Source organism: Gopherus flavomarginatus, chromosome 1, assembly GCF_025201925.1.
Source record: "Gopherus flavomarginatus isolate rGopFla2 chromosome 1, rGopFla2.mat.asm, whole genome shotgun sequence".
NCBI classification, from domain to species: Eukaryota; Metazoa; Chordata; order Testudines; family Testudinidae; genus Gopherus; species Gopherus flavomarginatus.
This window is the reverse complement of record NC_066617.1, coordinates 36,147,299-36,167,190: the sequence shown is the minus strand read 5'-3', so window position 1 is coordinate 36,167,190 and position 19,892 is coordinate 36,147,299. Positions and strand designations below refer to the sequence as shown.

At 40.0% G+C, this 19,892-nt stretch overlaps 1 protein-coding gene across 7 annotated transcripts in view; it reads right to left on the bottom strand.

The window, feature by feature from the left end:
* Positions 1 to 19,892, bottom strand: part of TAFA5 (TAFA chemokine like family member 5) — a 654,906-nt gene that overhangs the window by 188,285 nt on the left and 446,729 nt on the right. The gene's annotated exons all lie outside the window — the stretch shown is intronic.

Below are 19,892 nucleotides of genomic sequence, written 5' to 3'. Positions count from 1 at the left end.
TTACAGCTTTTCCATCTATAAATTAAAGGAATTGCACTATCTCAGAAGACTTTAAAGACCTGACACGTGGTGTGATGATGACATTCCTAAAACACAACTGGATACAGTTCAGCAAACATTACCTGGAACTGATGTACCAGCCCAGAACCTGGAAGGTGGCCAAGTTGTGCTCAGGGCAGGTTGGTGTGTGTGCAGATGCAAAGAAGAAGTCACCTGTGCACATCCTATCCATTCTTGGAGTTTTCCCCGTCTATTCTGGAAGTGCCCAGTCTCCAGGTTGATACCTAATATATATCAAGATGACTCTCATCTAAGCTAGTTGCTAGTGGCCTTAGGGGGCTATTCCAACTACTAGAGATTGCCTGGGAATAGGTATGCATTCAAAATACCTCCTTTTCCTAGTCATGCTCCTGCAGCACAAGGTGGGATAGGCAGTGGTGCTGGAGCCACTACACTGGCTCTCCACCACCAGAGGGTTCCCTTTGTTATTTAATAGTAATATCACAGTAGCATCCACAGTCAGGTCCCAGTCAGGTACAAGGTCCATTATGCACAGAGTTATACAAAGATATTAGGAAACTTCTGCCCCAATGTAAATGCAGAATTTTCCCCAGTGTCCGCTGGAGATGTTTTTAGGGCTGGTTTGCACTCCAGGGATGAACAATATCCTTAATATAACCCCATGTCTTTAAGAATTTTGTCACTTACTCCATTATTACAGACAGTCCCCTGCAGGGACTGTCCTGAGTTCTGAGGAGGTTGGAGATATGGGTAGGTGAAGGAGCAGTGGGAGTTACGAGAAAGGTAAAGAAGGGGGAGTTCTGGGGACAAGCATCGAAACCGATCAAGATAAGAAAGGGAGGGCTTGCAATATTGCATCATCTTGTGGTGTGAGAAGAGAAGAAAATGGGAACAAGAAAAGAAATGCATACGAAAGGAGCTCTTGTCCTCAACCTAGGCCCCAAGCCACCCAGACAATGTACAATGCATATATGTAATGTATAGAACAGTGGGGCAGAGAAGGGGGGCAGGAATCTATCTGGCATTCCTCGTCTCCCTTTCTATAAATGTCCTCCTTATACAGGGGGAATATATTCCTCAGAGAGAAGCTATGTATGATCTTCATGCTGTACCATTCTAGAGGAAACTGAAGCACGAGACCCTAAAATATATTTTGCCCGATGGACAAGAGATTTATTTAGACATCTTTGATGTTTATTAATGTCATGGATTACTTGCTAACTTAGGCAGAAAGGACAGAAGTAGTCTGAATGGACCCACAACCATTTTTTTTCCTTGCACTGCAACATGCTTGATGGAAGGATGTGTCATTTAAAATCCAGACATCTTCAAGTGAGATTCTGTTTCCAGATAATAAGTTCTGAACACATGGTCTACACCTCAAAAATGGTCTCTTTGTCCTTAAGACTTGCTTCATGGTGAGATGTATTGGCATTACTATACCAGTATAATTATACCACTATGGTAATACTGCCATAACTCCTTGCATAGACATTCTTATTTGGAATGACAGTCCAATTTTTTCAGTTTAGCATATGTCATTTAAACCAAAAAAGGCCACTGTTATTCCAAATAATGCCAGTAAATTTGCCCCTGTAGACAAGCCCTTACTGTTATTCTGCCCGCTATAAAAGGAATCAAATCACTCAACCTGCAGCAACAAATTTTGCCAGGGTTTTCATATCCGCAGGTCACAGTGGCCATTCAAGGGGTGAAGCTGTCACAGCTGGGTGCCCTAGTAGACACCTCCAGGGAACGCTTCCTAGGAACATAATTTTTATCTCTATTTTAGATGCTTCTGAGATCTCTGTACCTTGCTTCCATCTCTGCCATATCACAGTCTTTCCATGGATATTTATAGTACACTGAACAAATAATTTAATGGAAATAAACAAATGGCACAAACATGGATAGTATGACACAATTCTGGAAGATTTTTTTTGTAGTTTTCACAGTAAAGCTCTTACTTAAACCCCCATTCAAAGGATTTCACTGTAAATAGAATAGAATTAAGTAAATCACTTTCAAACTTCTCATGGGAAGGTTTTTTTAAACAGTACATGTATGTTTATTTCAAACTTAGTTTTTTTCCATTTTGGACATGCTTACGGATGAATGCTTATCTGAGCTTGGAAAAGCATTTGTGGAGGTGGCAGTAACCATATCTGTCAATCATTATATCACTGCTGGACTGTTACAGTACTCAACATTAAATCCAAATGCTTTATGTTTTATGTAGCACTAAACAATTAAGCTTAGCAAGCTGTAAACAAAGAGATTGCAGTTTCATGCAAGGCACATTGAGCCAGAGACTCACTGGTACAAATCAGCATAGCTCCACTGACTCCAATGGAGATATGACAATTTACACCTGCTGAGGATCTGCCTTTTATTTCTTCAGGAATGGATATTATCCAAGATTTCTTTCTGCATACCCTGAAATGCAGTATGCAGTGAAAAAAGAAATCAGTAATATCTTATCATATCACAAAGTGCCCAAAATAAAGAAAGGATACACCCATTTTTCTAACCGCTTAAGGACAATATTGACACTACATTGTTTGAAATCACTACTCTGTATAAAATTGTTTTCATTTGTAAACAAACATCAACTCCATGTCCTATTAAAGTCACAATTGTTATTAAGCGAACATCAGAAAGCTCTGGTGCATTCAAAAAAATGTTAATTGGAAGCCAATGGAAATACAGTAATTAAAAATTAAACATACACAGAAAAATCTCTTCAATCCAACAAGGATACAAGAAAGAGAAATATCGTTACACACAGTCAGATGCCATCTTAACAAGACAAAAGAGCTTTACTTAATGAGAACAATCCTAATAATTACTTTTCTCTTAAGCAACTACAGTGAAAATGTATTAATTTTCAAGATTTAGTTGTGTCATTAGATTGATTCACGTGCTGCTTACCACCAAGCCTACATATGCTTAATATAGAATTTAGGATTGGTACAGAATAACATAACCATGTGAAACACTAAAGATTTGTGTAATCACATTAGAATGAAGAAAGAACACTTCGTAATTTGCTACCTGTTATAAATGGAGGGGGGACCTCAAACCTTTGATCATTTTTCTTTGGCACATTTGTACAATTTGACAGTGGCAGTTTAAAAATGAAGACAGATGAGGGATTTACTTTTTTTTAATTATGGAAATGTAATCTTCTCCACATCTAGTTTCAGAATGATGGCTAGAGGCTATTTGCTTAAGTGAGTGGTGAGCACTACGAGGGGTGGATAATCGCATTTACTGCAGGTACTGTATATATTTATAAGATTATTCTAAAAGGCCTCTAGCTTTGCATAAATACACAGAATATACTCCCTTTTCATAAAAAATAAGCTGCAATGATATGAAAGAAATCAGGTGCCTGACAACATAAAATTACCAAATGTGTTTGCAAGCAGAGATGATATTTTGCTACAAATATACTGGCTACATGCTACCAAGAAAGAACAATGCTAGATTTTCATTAGTATGCTGTGTTCCAAGTTTTGGAAAGGTGCTTAAAGATTGGAATAAACACTGAAATAAATAAAATAAGTTTAACTCTAAATGAGACCAGAACTAGCAACAATCCCACCAATATGAATCCTGCTTTGTCTATGGACATGCAACAAATCCACCATGACAGTTATCACCCTGTTGGAAGACAGAGAAAATAAATCCAAGATTGTATGAGCATCGGGTCAAGGTAGAAACTCACTGGTACGGAAAGCAAATCTATGGAGTACTGAACTACCAACATCTATGCTTTTTCAAGAGTGAAATGTTGGCCTCGTTGAAGTCATTGGGAAAACTCTGATTGGCTTCAGTGGGGCCAGGATTTCACTTCAGGCATTTTGGATAAAAGCAGTTCTTAAATTTCCAACTCTGTTAATCTGGCACCTTTTACCAGCACTTTAAAAACTAACTGTTGGATTTTACTCATAATCTCAATATCCCTTTCACTTGACTGTCCCTTGTTAATTTTCCCCTCATAGTCTTGGAGGAGGAAAAGTGTTCATCTGAGAATCTATTTATTAATTTGTTAATCAAAATAAATCATTTAGTGTAAATGCACAAGTGCATATGGAAATTAATCCATAGAAGCATCTTCACACATATTTTAAACCTTGACTCATTGAGTATAGATCCAGTTCACCTGTTCACTATTCTAGTTTCAGTATTAGCCTTGAAACACAACCAGCCAACTAGGATTTAGTCAGTCAATCAATATCATAGAGAAAACATAATCAGCCATTGATTAGAGGAGTTGCATGGGTTTTTGAAGAGGAAAAGAAAAATAGTCCCTACATTCTTCTCGGTACATTCTTGGACATTAGCTTTATTTTGTGATTCAGTAGCAATTTCTCTCAGACATTTCAGGTTGGCAGCCCATTATTGAATGTCAAAAATTTTCACACACACTCCTTACATTTCTCATAAAAGAGTAAATGTATCAATGAGACCAGACATAACCCTATATAGTTTATTTGTGTGTGTGTTTCAAGAAGTTAACAGAGAATACTTGACCTTAAAGGGTAAGGAGATTCAGGAAGTGAGATTTTCTTTGCTGTAGATTATACTTTGCCTTTTGTGACCTCCCTGGTGGTTGCGACCCACCAGTTGAGAAACCGTATTCTAGAGACTAGGCTTACCATGTGTCCCTGAAAGCCCAGAATGTCCTTTTTTCAGAACCTGAATCCCTCTAGGTTTTGACAAAAACTACTGTTCTCTCTGTGGTTTTATAAACCCCTGAAAATTGGTCAACTGCTAGCCAGCTGAGCTAGTGTATGGCTAGCACCAAAAACATACACACACACGACATGTTGCCACTCTGCTCTTCTTCCCTTCTCACAAGGCCTCTCAGTGGTTCCCCTGCTTTCAAGCATAGGACAACTCTCATGAGTGACAATGGAATTTAAAACTGAGGGCACTAAGTGACATAATGTATTCCAGTTTCGTGCCAATACAGGTATATGATGAGAAAGTCTGGATAATATGTCAGCTCTTGATAATATATTCAAATGCAGTAACACGGTTCAATTTTTTAAACTATGCTCAGTGTTTATATTAATCTATTTGTTATATATAACATTGATCTAGATCAGGGTTTCTCAAACGGGTGGCCGCTTGTATAGGGAAAGCTCCTGGCAGGCCGGGCTGCTGTGTTTACCTGCCCCATCCACAGGTTCAGCCTATCACGGCTCCCACTGGCTGCGGATCGCTGCTCTCGGCCAATGGGAGCTGCTGAAAGTGGCGCGGGCCAAGGGACTTACTGGCCGCCGCTTCCAGCAGCTTCCATTGGCCTGGAGCAACGATATGCCACCAGTGGGAGCCGCGACGGGCTGGACCTGCAGACGGGGCAGGTAAACACACGGGCCCGGCCCGCCAGGGGCTTTCCCTACACAAGCGTCGACCCCCGTTTGAGAAATCCTGCTCTATTTCATCATTTAAAACATGTAATAAAGAAAAACACTTTGCAACCATGTGCTGGTCACAAGAATAATACCTTCTAACTTATCACACAAAGAATTATCTACAGAAGCTAATCTTTTAAATGACATATTTGGTTGAATGCTATACAGAGGGTGCCTGTAATGAGAATCAATGTAGCAGGCAAAGCAGTTTTATAAGAGAATGCCTTCAAATTGAGAATATAATCAATGTCAAGCAGCCAGGAGCAATCATCATTGATGGACACTGGATCTTACAGTGCCTGTTGAATGCTGTGATTCATATATGTATTGAGAATTACAGTACCATTATCTGAGAGATTAATTCCTTCTTTGACATGAAATTGGGGAGGGGGAAGTAAAAATGAGCCAAACTTATCTAATTCCCTCTGTTTTAGTATCAGACAAGGCTTATTAGATTCAGACGATAAAATCTGTTTGGATAAGCCCTCCAAAGCATGAATGCTTGTTTGACTCTTATCATGACACTTCTTCACATACATGCCATCCCTCTTTTCAATCCAACATAAACTTTCTCCATTAGTATAGGCCCTCCTCTTTTTTCAGCTCCCCCATCCTGCTGTGCTGTTGCCAAATGAATCAGCTCTTTAGATTGATCTCAAGACATAGATTCAGCTATTCTTTTTCTCATTTTCCTCTGCTTCCCTTCTGCCCTGATCCAGTGTTCATGCTCTTTCTTGGCATCCTTATCCTTTGTTGATGTTCTAAATCTACTGAGGGTCTTAGCAGTTCTGGCCTTTCCATTCATTTAATATTTTGAGGTAAAAGTATAAGAAAGAAATAGGCCCTTATCACATTAAAATATATATGTACTGTATTAATCTATACTAAGCTAATCAAATATAGACCATGTTCACAAGGAGGCATAAATCAATCCTTGAAGATGATGGGATATCTAGATTTAGTCACTTTTGCTATTATTTATTTTATCTATCTTAGGTACTCCTACGGAACCCAATACAGTAGTATCTGCATGCCTCACGATCTTTAATGCATTTATGTTCACAACACCAGTGAGGCAGGGAAGTCCTATTGTTCCCATCTGTAAAATGGGGAACTGAGGTATCGTGTGCTCAGTATCCTGGAAGGAAGTCTGGGTGGACCAGACACTTGAACCCATGTTTCTCAAGTCCTAAATTAATGACTTAAGCACTGAAACATTCATGAGACAGACACAATAAAAGAGCTGTGTTTTATCTAAAAAACTGAAAAAGATTCATTGGGTGTATCAATATTCATATGACTTACAAGTTTCAAGCTTATGGATGTTATAATTCAGAGGGGCAAAAGGACTCTATCTTTGGAATCACGTTTGATATAAATTAGTTTGGGATTTTTAAAGAAATACAGTTTGTTATTCCTTCAGACTTGTTAAAAAATCAAATCCTCTTCAAACAAAACAGAAACTAAGTTTTTTAGATCCTTAGATCTCTCTCACATCTTACAGCCCTTTGTTAGCTTAAATATATACAATATGAAACAGTCAAGTTATGACTATCTGAATGTTCCTATTATCCACTGAATGTAAAATACTGAATCTAAAGGCCATGGGAGTCAATGGACCATCAAAGGCTCTGGATCAAGCTCTATATGCATAGGTACATCAGACTTTTCACTATTATGTCAAATACTACATAGTCTAATGACTCATGTAATTATGTATTATGGAACACCCCATCTCCCCCGCAAAAAATACCCTGCATGTTAATAGTTCCATACTAAGTGCTAGTATGATACACTGTAATGGAGTTAAGGACTTATTATTATTAACATTTTTAGGGGGTCTCCATTTAAATCAGTGCTCTGATCCTTGAAAATAAATCAAATTGTACATGTGAACGCACCAAAGAATGGATGAAAAGAGAGAAAGCTACAAGTGAACAAAAAGCATGGTTGATATTCCTCGTTTAATCTACCCTATTATTTTGAGGTGTTGAATCCATAGCAGATATCATAGCACATATCATCATTCCTGAGTTAGGAACTGAATTCATGGGGTAGGACTGGCGTTTCAGCTCCAAGAATGAAATTATCTTTTCTGTGTTAAGAATCCACATAAGGAAAAATAATAGAAAGATGCCAAACTGTAACATATAATTTTTTTCTGGGAGAGTAATAAACATTAAAAAGCAAATACTGAAGACTGAAGAATTGGGTAAAGTTTTACAGTAAAACATATTTTATATTAAATGTGCAGATTTAAGTGTGTGACTAAATACAAAATGCCACATCGAACTACAACACTTGTCTCTCTCATTAGGAGGCCTCCTTATTATTACTGTTTAATTTCGACATTAAAGAATCATCTATTCAACTATTTTGCCAACTTGACTTACTGGACGCCTACTTCAGCTTCACATCTGGCTTAAAATAATCCCCCTTCACTTAGCAGTTAAGTTTGTGATGTCAGCCTGGTTCATATTAGGCAAAAACAAATAAATAACAACAGCAACAACAACATAAAAAACAAACAAGCAAACAACCCACCACCTCTCACAGTTTATCCACTTTCTCAGCCTGCTCTGGCAAGGTCCTAGAATGGAGAGGTAGGGACGGTTACTCTTCTTCTCTGACCCACAGAAAGGATCTCTTGTTGTCAGCATCGTTGATCTCTTTTCAACCCTCTTCCAAGCATGGAATTCCATTGCTATGACTGGGATTTATACACATGCAATGAAATCAGAATATGGAGATCTGGGGCAAAGATTTACATCTCCTGAAACATAATCTACTTTAATGGGGTTGCCTAGGGGATATAAGTCAGGGTAGAAATTGGTCCCCATGGGAAGATCAAAGGGGATTTTGTTCCGAGTCCAATAATTCTGTTATGTGAACAATGTTCTTCATTTAATATTAAGGGCCAGATTATTCCAATCCTGAGTAGGAGCTGATGTGCAGCCACCCTGAGCAGGGAAAGCTCTAGCAGCCATTCTAGACAGCGCTTTAACATTGCCAGTGTAGGCAAGCCCTTGTATGCACACTAATTTCATCCCAAGTTGAACTGCCATCTGAAGCATCCTCTTCATCTCACTCATTTTAATTCACTCTCAGACTCAGTTTGAGGACTACAAATTATAGCAGTCCTTTACAAGGATTAAAAGCACAAAGGGAGCAGTTTAAGAAACACATTTAGAAATATTAAACACTGTGTACATATTGTGCGGATGCGGCCCACATAACACCTAGAGAGCTGCATATGCAGCCTACAATGATAAATAGGTTGAAGACAACTGCAAAGTTCCATAAACAAAAACCTCTGCCTGAAATGGAAAAGCTAAACTTTAATTTTCTGATTGCTTTGACAAGATAAACATGTGTGCGCGTGTTATTTTTAATACTTCAGGAAGATGGATAATAAACTAGGACTTTAAAACTATTTCTATAAATCCTTACCTAAAATGGAAATGTAAACCTTTCCCCTCCTTTATACTGACACCCTTTGACCCATTTTTGCCAAACTGTCCCCCCCCAAAAAAAAAAAAGAAAAAGAAAAAATTCTCAGAATGAACATTCACTATAATGACTGTAGCTCTGGCAGAAGCATTCAGATTGTCCTCCTGTTTTTCCTCTCCCTCATCCAATCAAGATAGTCTCTTGATTTATATCATATATGTTTAAGAATAAACAGGTTTGAACCCAGAGTTTTCATGAACAAAGTTTTACCTGCCCTGACTTTTTCATGCATGAAACTGAGCTGGAATATTCATTGGCATGATGATGGACAACCATATTGGATCACCGCATCCTATGTGATGAAATCTGAGATGAGAAGACTTCACATTTGGATAGCTGCTCTTGCTCTGGTGTGAGGACTTCAAATGAATCATAAACTTACAACTAAAATGGCCCACCAGCTCTAAGAGTAAAGCTTTCTGCTGCTTGGTCATTTAGCTGGTAGCAGGGTCCTCCTTTTTTTTTTTTATACAAATAACTAGTTATCAACATCTTGAAATTATCCATATGCACAAAGCTAGTACTGTTGACTGTTTAGGGCTTATTATGTTTGCAGATTTTTATTGTACTGGTTTTTAAATCAAGGCACCCAGCGGCTTCACCCATGGCCACCCATACAGATTCAAACTTATTATTATATTACTCTATTATTCATGAATTTACCCTTAATTTAGTTATGTTTGCTAGTCATTAAATAGAACCTGAATATATTAAAATGAGTGAAAGGAACTGTTTGTTACTTTCAGTAATAGACTGAATGGATGTAGTGCTACAGAACTCCATGATGCTGACATGTACAGAAGTTGACAGAGTTAGTTGAGTACGTTAACCATTCTTGGGGGAAAGGGTGAATGCTTGCCTTAGTCTATGATATGCTACGTAACAGTGGGTCATACATGCCCAGTGAAATTAAAAACATTCTTACCTTCTCTCTTTCTCTTGAGAATGTAGACAAATAATACACTGGCTTATGAGCCTCTGAGGAAGAGGACTGGAAACTACGTGTCTGATCCTGCCAAGCCTCTGGGAATTTTTTGCCTAAAATTTCCCATTGTTGCTATTGCCATTCACTTCCACTGGTGGTAGCAATGCTGGGTGAACTTGTGTACACAAAGCACCAGGCAGCAGCCACCAGGATTTGAAAGCAACATCTAATCAAATCTTGCTCAGAGAAAGCCTGCACAGAAGGGTGCCTAAAATGCCACTAGCTGAAAAGCATCTTGTCTACATCAGCACAGCCACAGCTGCTGTCACTAGTGGAGCAGAAACAGTGGTAACAACGGTGGGAAATCTGGGGAGGAAGTGGGGAATCTAATCTAGACAAGTCGTATGGGAGTAGTCACATTGGGAAGAACTACTGTAAAGGATGCAGGGTTGGTCACTATGGGCAGGCTTTTCAAAAGCACCTAAATGATTGAGAGAACAAGTACTATTAACTTTTAATGGGACTTACACACTAAATCAGGGGTTGGCAACCTTTCAGAAATGGTGTGACGAGTCTTCATTTATTCACTCTAATTTAAGGTTTCATGTGCCAGTAATACATTTTAAGGTTTTTAGAAGATCTCTTTCTATAAGTCTATAATATATAACTAAACTATTGTTGTATGTAAAGTAAAGAAGGTTTTTAAAATGTTCAAGAAGCTTCATTAAAATTAAATTAAAATGCAGAGCCCCCCAGACCGGTGGCCAGGATCCGGGCAGCATGAGTGCCACTGAAAATCAGCTCGTGTGCCGCCTTCGGCATACATGCCATAGGTTGCCTATCCCTGCCCTAAATCATGTAGGTACTTTCAAACATCCCACCCCATGTGTCCAAACGACGTAACTGAGTAGAAATGTGCCAAACATGGAGGACAGGAGTATTAGCCTGTACAGAATGCCCTTTACCCGTATTGTTTTCTTAGACAGTATCAAAAATATTCAGCTCAATCGTATGTTTTATTTAAAATTGTGTTTGCTCTAACTTTTTTTTTAAAATAAATCTATGTAGTCAGGTGTTGCAACTGCATATAAAGTGACATCAATGCACTAATCTTTCACTATAGGAGGCTAACTTTAGGTTCAAATCTGATTTAATACATCTCTGAACCAAGTTTGGTAATTAAATCTGGTCTTAGACATGGCCCTGCTTGTCCATGATCTGACTCATGTAATTAACACTAAGAGTAGGGATTCAGTTAATAAGAACATCCAAAGTGGTAAATGCTTGGCATTATTGCAAATGCTTATGGCAGGGTTTCTCAAACAGGGGTCGTCGCTTGTGTAGGGAAAGCCCCTGGCGGGCCGGGCCAGTGTGTTTACCTGCCAGGAGCGGTGGCCAGTAAGTCCCTCAGCCTGCACCACTTCTAGCAGCTCCCATTGGCCCAGAGCAGTGATCCGCGGCCAGTGGAAGCCGCGATCAGCTGGACCTGCAGACGGGGCAGGTAAACACACCAGCCCGGCCTACACAAGCGGCAACCCCTGTTTGAGAAACCCTGGCTTATGGTCTATGAACCCCACATTTACATTTCTGGATATTAAAGAAAAAAAGCATTGTAAAAGTTGTAACAAGAACAAGAAGTTCCCAATTATTCTGGTAATTTTGAAGTACTATAAAGTGTATTAATTAAACCTGATTTCTTTTACTCTGAATTACTAACTTTCCAATAATGATGTTAAAAAAATGAGGATTATGTCCTTACAATACTAATAAATTTGGCTAGAATTTTGCCTCAAAGTTCAGCAGTGAACTACATACATACTGTGGACTTCCATCTAATAGCTTTTTTCCAGATGTAAAGTAAACCACAGTATTGAATTACAATTGCTTCTAAGTTACGGCTCTACAGTAAGTGCCAATCACTACTAATATAATGGAAAGTACATTAATATATGCTGCCAATACTCTCTGAGCACCTGCAAGTACATTAAGATGACTTTGCAATGCATCATTCCTGCCTACCATGTAATTAAGTTACACGTTGCAGTATATAATTTCATTAAAATGGATTAGCACAAATATCAATGCTCAAGCAAATGCAGACTTGCAAAATGTGTAAGTCAATAAAATAAATACAGTGTCCTGGTAATAGCACAGATCAACTACCAGAAAGGGCCTCTTCAATACTGTCATTTAATTGCCATGCATAGTGGGGTAACTGAGGTTATTTTTGTAACAAGGCACATTCATAGATGGGGCTGCCCCCTTGTTATAATTCCTCATATACTAACATATCCTGAGCTACATTTTGCTACTTTTCTGAAATTGCATTCTTCTGTGTATGGGCACCAATTTCCAGAGATGACACGTTACATAAAGGCAAAGATGAAAAGGAGCACTATACAAGATGAATTAGCTAAGATAAGGTAATTCACAAATGGACTAGCAGTCCATTGCAACAGAGCACTAGGGTGACCAGATGTCCCGATATTATTTGGACAGTCCCAATTTTGGGGTCTTTTTTTATATAGGCTCCTATATACCCTACTCCATCCCAATTTTTCACATTTGCTCTCTGGTCACCCTACAGACCACAGAGTCAGCAAAGAAGCTGTCACATCTATAGTCAGGAAGAAAATGAGATTTGAGGGGAAGATAAAAGAAACCCTGATTGTCTACTTGGTGAGAAATTATTTGTCTAAAATTAGTGTGGTTTTCATAAAGGATTTGGTCATGTACCTTTCAATACCAAAATATTAATTTAGCCCCAAACACTGTGACCTTTACTCTCTGCGCCCCTTCCAATCCCCGATGTCTTACTCATGGGAGTTTGCCTGAGTAACCACTGAGTAACACACACTTACTAGTGGGTTACATAAGGACCTCTGCATTTGGCTTGTAGTCTATGATATGAAGCAATTTCTTTCTTTAAAAGAGAAATCAATGACTCTGTAGTTTTCCCTTTTGGAAAATGAATGAAAAGTTCCCCTTGTATGCACAGTTCTCTCTGTGTTCTTTCATAGTGAGGCTAACACAATATGGTGCAGGAAATAAACACTGCATATGAATACTATTCATTTTCTCCATATTTTCACAGCCTTTGAGATGCCAGCACTGCCATAAACTAATCAAGAAAAGGTAAGAGCTTTTGATTTACTGATCTTTAGTTTATTATTATAGTTAATGTCATGGCAATAAATAAAAAAGCAAAACCATAAATGCTGCATAATGCAAGATGCTTTTAGTTCCCTCAGAAAACAAGATATAGACTCATCTCAAGTATTTTTACTTTCAAATATTAATATCTGTATTTTCTCAGCCTACGTCTATACAGAGGAATGAGAACTTTCTTTCTTTGGCTCAGTCATGTTTGCAGATTAGTGCTGTTGGAGTAGCAACTGTGAAAAATCAGGACTCTTTTTTTTTTCTTTTTTTTTCTTTTTTCTTTTTTCAGGGGGAGGGAACAGAAATAGTTCCCTATATAATATAAAGCCCCTAACACTGGGACAGTCCTGATAATATCACAGTGTCTAGTAACCCTATGTTGGAGTCAAAGAATGAAGCTTTTCCACCTCACACAGAAAAGTTGCAGGTAGCCAGTTTCTATTAATAAACAGAATAAACTCTCAGACTGCAGGAGACTAAACAAAATTATGCATTTCCAGCATCAAACATTAAGATTTTGTAGATTAAAACCAAATTAATTCAAATAAAAATGGCTCAAAACTGCAAAGCCATAAAAATTTACAGCATCACTCCACAACAGAACAAAATGGCTTACAATGCTGTACAGCAGAGATCGGCAACCTTTGGCACGCGGCTCACCCGGGTAAGCACCCTGGTGGTCCAGGCCAGTTTGTTTACCTGCCATGTCCACAGGTTTGGCCGATCACGGCTCCCACTGGCCGTGGTTCGCCGCTCCAGCCAAATGGGGGCAGCGGGAAGTGGCGGCCAGCACATCCGTCGGCCCGCCCCGCTTCCTGCAGCCCCCATTGGCCTGGAGCGGCGAACCGTGGCCAGTGGGAGCTGCGATCGGCTGAACCTGCGGACGCGTCAGGTAAGCAAACTGGCCCAGCCTGCCAGGGTGCTTACCCTGGCAAGCTGCGTGCCAAGGGTTGCCAATCCCTGCTGTACAGAGATGTTTAACAAACAAGTAAACAAAACACAGCAAACTGATATACTTCGAATGAGTTGGAGACTAACACGTTCTTCACATAAGATTTATGTTCTTAGTTATGAGGATCCATAGGACTTGATTTTCCAAAGAGCTGTTAGCTTCTCAGAAATTTTGAAAATCAGGCCAATAATGTATAGTCTTCACATATTAAAAAGTCACATATAAAGAGTGAATTTGAAAAAAAGGCAACGTACGTAGTAAATTTTTAAAAAAGTGCCTAAGCTCTGTTTACATTAACATGTGAAGTCAACAGGAGCTAGGCCTCTATGGGTATGGCTACACTTAGAGCTGCACAGTGCTGCCACGGGAGTGCTCCCACGGCAGCGCTTTGAAGTGTGAGTGTGGTCGCAGCGCCAGCACTGAGAGAGAGTTCTCTCAGCGCTGCACGTACTCCACCTCCCTGTGGGGATTAGCTTACAGCGCTGGCAGCCCAGCGCTGGGGCAGTGTTTACACTGGTGCTTTGCAGCACTGTAACTTGCTGCGCTCAGGGGGGTGTTTTTTCACACCCGAGCGAGAAAGTTGCAGCGCTGTAAAGTGCCAGTGTAGCCAAGCCCTAAGTGACTTAGATGCTTTTGAAAATTTTACCCCATGTTCTCATCTTTTTATAAGTATTGTGGTCCTAATGTAACCCACACAACTCCTGGGTGTGGTATTGTGTCCCATATAATGGCACCAAGACCACTTAGAGAGAGAGAGATAAAATGAGTCTGCTCTACAGCCTTAGGACATGTCTTCACTGGCAATGTTAAAGTGCTGTTGCAGCAGCACTTTAACGTGGCTTGTATTGTCACGGCGCAGCGCTGGGAGAGAGCTCTAAAAAACCACCCCGCAAGGGGAGTAGTTCCCAGCGCTGGAGCACTGTCAACACTGGCACTTTTCAGCGCTGAAATGTGCATCACTTAAGGGTGTGTTTTTTCACACCCTGGAGTGAGAAAGTTGCAGTGCTGTAAAGTGCCAGTGTAGACAAGCCCTGAGGTAACAACCACTGCTGCAACAGCACTTTAACATTGCCAGTGAAGACATGTCCTAAGGCTGTAGAGCAGACTCATTTTATCTCTCTCTCTCTAAGTGGTCTTGGTGCCATTATATGGGACACAATACCACACCCAGGAGTTGTGTGGGTTACATTAGGACCACAATACTTATAAAAAGATGAGAACATGGGGATAGCTCAGGGGTTTGAGCATTAGCCTACTAAACCCAGGGTTGTGAGTTCAATCCCTGAGGGGGCCATTAAGGGAACTGGGTTAAAAATCTGGGGATTGGTCCTGCTTGGAGCAGGGGGTTGGACTAGATGACCTCCTGAGGTCCCTTCCAACCCTAATAGTCTATGATTCTATGTTGTAGAGAGGCTCATGCACTAAGTTTCAGAGGTCCCAGGTTTGATCCTGACCACCAGGGTCTGTTGGCATTACACTAAAACAGAGAGACTTGTAAATGAAGTGAGGTATGAAAATCATGTTCTGATAAAATTTTACTGAATTATCCTAACTAATGTATGGCCAAATTGCAGTGCCCTTAATGATGCACTGTAGTATCTTTCTCACTGGGTAAGGGCTACTTGTGAAATAAGGTGCTATTTCTAGAGATGTATTTGTACAAGATTATAATTTAGAGACACTCCCTCATAAGGGACAGTATTATGAACACAGGAATTTGGAGATGTGCCCTGGATGCAGGGCTTGGAAACTTTGCATGTCTGTGTGCAGCGGATGCTGTCCAGTTTGTTTTATTAAAGTTTTTTTCTCTCTTTTTTCTTTTATTCCTTTCTCATTCACTGGTTTGTAATTTAATGAATCCCAAGATTCTTACATGGTGTCAGAAGTGCTGAATGAGAAGGAAACTGCAGTCATTTTGAAGTTAACTCCTGTGTTTGCAACAGAAAGCAGAGACAAAGGGAGGTACCAGAGAAGCACATGGAGCACAAGGCACAGAGGCTTCTGAACAGGGTTTCTCAAACAGGGGGGCGCCACTTATGTAGGGAAAGCCCCTGGTGGACCAGGCCAATGTGTTTACCTGCCCCGTCCGCAGGTCTGGCTGATCGTGGCTCCCACTGGCCGCAGATCGCTGCTCTGGGCCAAAAGGAGCTGCTGGGACTTACTGGCCTCTGCTTCCGGCAGCTCCCATTGGCCCGGAGCAGCAATCTGCGGCCAGTGGGAGCCCCAATCAGCTGGACCTGTGGACGGGGCAGGTAAACACATTGGCCCGGCCCACCAGGGGCTTTCCCTACACAAGTGGCGCCCCCTGTTTGAGAAACGCTGCTTTTGAATGTATTTGGTGAGCACAATAGTAGCTTGACTAGCTTAAGAAGGGACGGGCGAATCAAAAATGGATGTGTTGCAACTTCCATCCAGTCTGCAGTTGTCAGGCAACGTTGTAGAGAACTAGAAAAAACATCAGACAGAGATTTGAATTTATTTAGCAGCCAAAGAGGCAGAGGAGAAAAATGATAAAGTGAAATCATCTATCTTTTTACATGTTTGGGTGGAAGTATTGGATATTTATAACAACTTTAAGTTTGAAGAAGGTGAAAGCCTGAAATTAAGTAAAATACTGACTAAATTTGAGGAACACTGCATACCAAAAAGGTATGAAACCTTTAAGAGGGACAGTTTTTTACATGCATGCAAAAAAGTGATAACACCATAGAGAACAATATGCCAGAAAATGAAGGAAACCCAGGAAAACCTGTGACTTTGGTGAGCTGACAGAGTCTCTGGTCAGAGACAGAATTATTTGTGGCATTAAAGCCAATATGTAAAGAGAGAGATTGCTCTGTGAAAAAGACTTAACTTCAGAAAAAGCTCGCCAAATATGCAGGGCAGCAGAACTGTGAAAGCATAAGCCAAAGAGCTAAATTCACTAAAAAGGGTTATCCATGCACTGAGTACAAAAGAATATAGCCAGAATAGGTCACATCAAAGAGTGGAATCCCTCGCTATGAAAACTAGGGGGAAGACTGGGTACGGACAGTCATGCGGAAGATGTGGATCACAGCATGGCCCTTAACAGAGTGTTGCCTTTGAGAAACAGTCATAAATGTGGGGAAAACAATCCTTTTTCAAAATTCTGCAGATCCCAAATGCAGAAAAGTCAAGTGCAATCAGTTAAAGACAATCTGGTTGAGGAGTTTTTAATAGACATACTGGATCTAGCAAACCTGATGAGGGGGACTGGATACTGCCTATGACAGTGAAAGGAACAATTATTCCACTAAAACTGGATGCAGGAACTCAGATTAATATTCTCTCTGAACAAGATTATGAGAGACTGATAATAAGACCAAACTGGGACCAACAGAAGTAACTGGTTATTCTGGAACAAATATAACAGTGAAAGGGAGGTGCATTGCTAGCATCAACCATAAAAACACCACACACAGGCTCCCGTTTATTGTAGTGCCAAAGGAGGTCACACTAATTTTAGGCCTGGTTGCATGTGAGAAACTCAGTCTGGTAAAATGGGTGCTCTCAATACAAGATCATATTGAACGTGGCTATGAGGCACTCTTTTGGGAATATTATGACTTGTTTCCAGGGTTGAGTTGCTTGCGTTGTGAACGTACAATCTGGATAAAAAAGCAGGTCCCTACAGTCATCATCCATATAGAAGGTACCATTTGCTCTGTGTGATAAACTCAAGGCTGAGCTTGCAAGGATAGGAGCAATGCAAGTACAGTAATACAAAAATTTCAGGAGCCAACAGAATGGGTGAGCTCCCTTGTCATTGTGGAGAAAAGTAATGGCCAGCTACACACATGCTTAGATCACAGAGATCTCAATAAGATTATCAAAAGAGAACATTTCAAATGACCAACCAGAGAAGACATTATGGCTCAATTTGCAAACACTCAATATATCAGTAAATTGGAAGCATTCTCAGGTTTTTGGCAACCAAAATTAACAGAAGAATGCTTAAAGCTATGCACGTATAATACCCCATTTGGAAGATATAGATTCTTACGCTTACCCTTGGACATAGCTTCAGCACCAGAAGTGTACCACAAAACCATACATGTGATCTATGAACATATTGATGGTGTTGACACCTCAGTAGATGACATCATCATATGGGGCTCAATAAAAGAGGAACATGATTGTAGACTTCAGAGAGTCCTGGATGCAACTAGAGTTGCAAAGCTCAAACTAAATAGGGAGAAATGTGTTTTAGGGATTACAGAACTGACTTCTGTTGCGGACATTAATTCCAATGAAGATGTAAAACTCAATAAGAGGGAGATTTCAGCAATTAAAATGATGCCATGTCCCCAGTCAAAGAAAGATGTCCAACGGTTCCTGGGAATGGTTACTTATCTTGGAAAATTCATACCTAATCTATCTACCAAAGCAGTGGCCTTAAGAAAACTCCTACAGAATAAAAATGAATGGTATTGTGGTGCAGAACAGGAGGAATCATGGGATGGTTTACAACAACAGCTGACATGTGTTGAAGATCTATGCACCAGGAAGGACTATTAAAATTTCAGCAGATGCTTCACAATCTGGGTTAGGTGCAGGGATTTTACAGAAGCACGGTCGTTGCAACTAGTGGCATATACATTCAAAGCACTGACTGAAGCAGAAACCAGGTACACACAGATTGAAAAGGAGGTTTTCAAACTAGTGTTTGTCTGTAAGAGATTCAATCAGTATAGTTATGGACAGACAGTGGAAGCTGAAGCAGACCACCAGTCCCTTGATAGCGTTATTTAGCAAACTGCTTGATGACTGTACTTTAGGGATTCAAAGAATTATGATAAAGCTACAAAAGTATGACTTGGCTGTGACCTACATGCCCAGTTAATTCATGTTCGCTGAAGATGCACTTTCCAGAGCAGTGGCTCCATGAAACCAGAAAACACTTTAGAGACAGAGATGCAAGTCTATGCAGATTTGATTGTAAAGTCAATTCCCATAGCTAACAGGAAACTGCAACAAATAAGAGAGGAAACGAAAACAGATGAATCATTGGGAATCCTTAAAGAAGTGATCATTAAAGGATGGCCTGAAAAAATAAGAAGTTGTTGTCCAAGTATAAGAGACTATTGGAACTGCAGATACAAACTTACTGTGATAGATGGAGTGATTTTCAAAGGCAGTAAGGTTGTAATTCCAATGAGCCTCTGAAAAGAAATACTACAGAAGTTCATGAGGGTCATTTGGGAATTGAGAAGTATAAACATGAGAGGTGCTGTATTGGCTGTGGATCAATCATGATATTACTACATGATTAAGAAACTGCTTTTCATGCTTGAAATACAGGCCACGCCAACAGGCAGAGCCACTGAGACCTCATCCAGTTCCACAAAGGCCTTAGGAGAAGGTTGGCACTGATTTATTTACCTGGCAATCAAAGAAATATTTAATAGTCACAGATTATTATTCTCTGTATCCAGAAATCTGTACACTGCACAGTACTAGTAGAAACTCTGTGATAGCCAGTATGAAGGGAATCTCCTCTAGACATGGAATTCCACGTGAAGTCTTCAGCGATAATGGGCTGTAATTTTCCAGTGCAGATTCTGGCAATTTGCCATTGATTGGGATTTTCATCACAAAACATCAATCTTAAATTACCCCCAATCAAATGGATTTGTGCAAGGTCTATACAGACAATAAATAGCCTTATGAAAAAGATTTTTCACAGTGGGGGTGATTTGTGTAAGGTGTGTCAAGGTTCCTTCCCCACTCTGAATTTTAGGGTACAGATGTGGGGACCTGCACTTCTAAGCTTAATTACCATCTTAGATCTGGTATCACTGCCACCATCCCCAAGCACTACTTTTCTTCCCTGGGTAGCCTTGAGAGACTTCACCAATTTCCTGGTGAACACAAA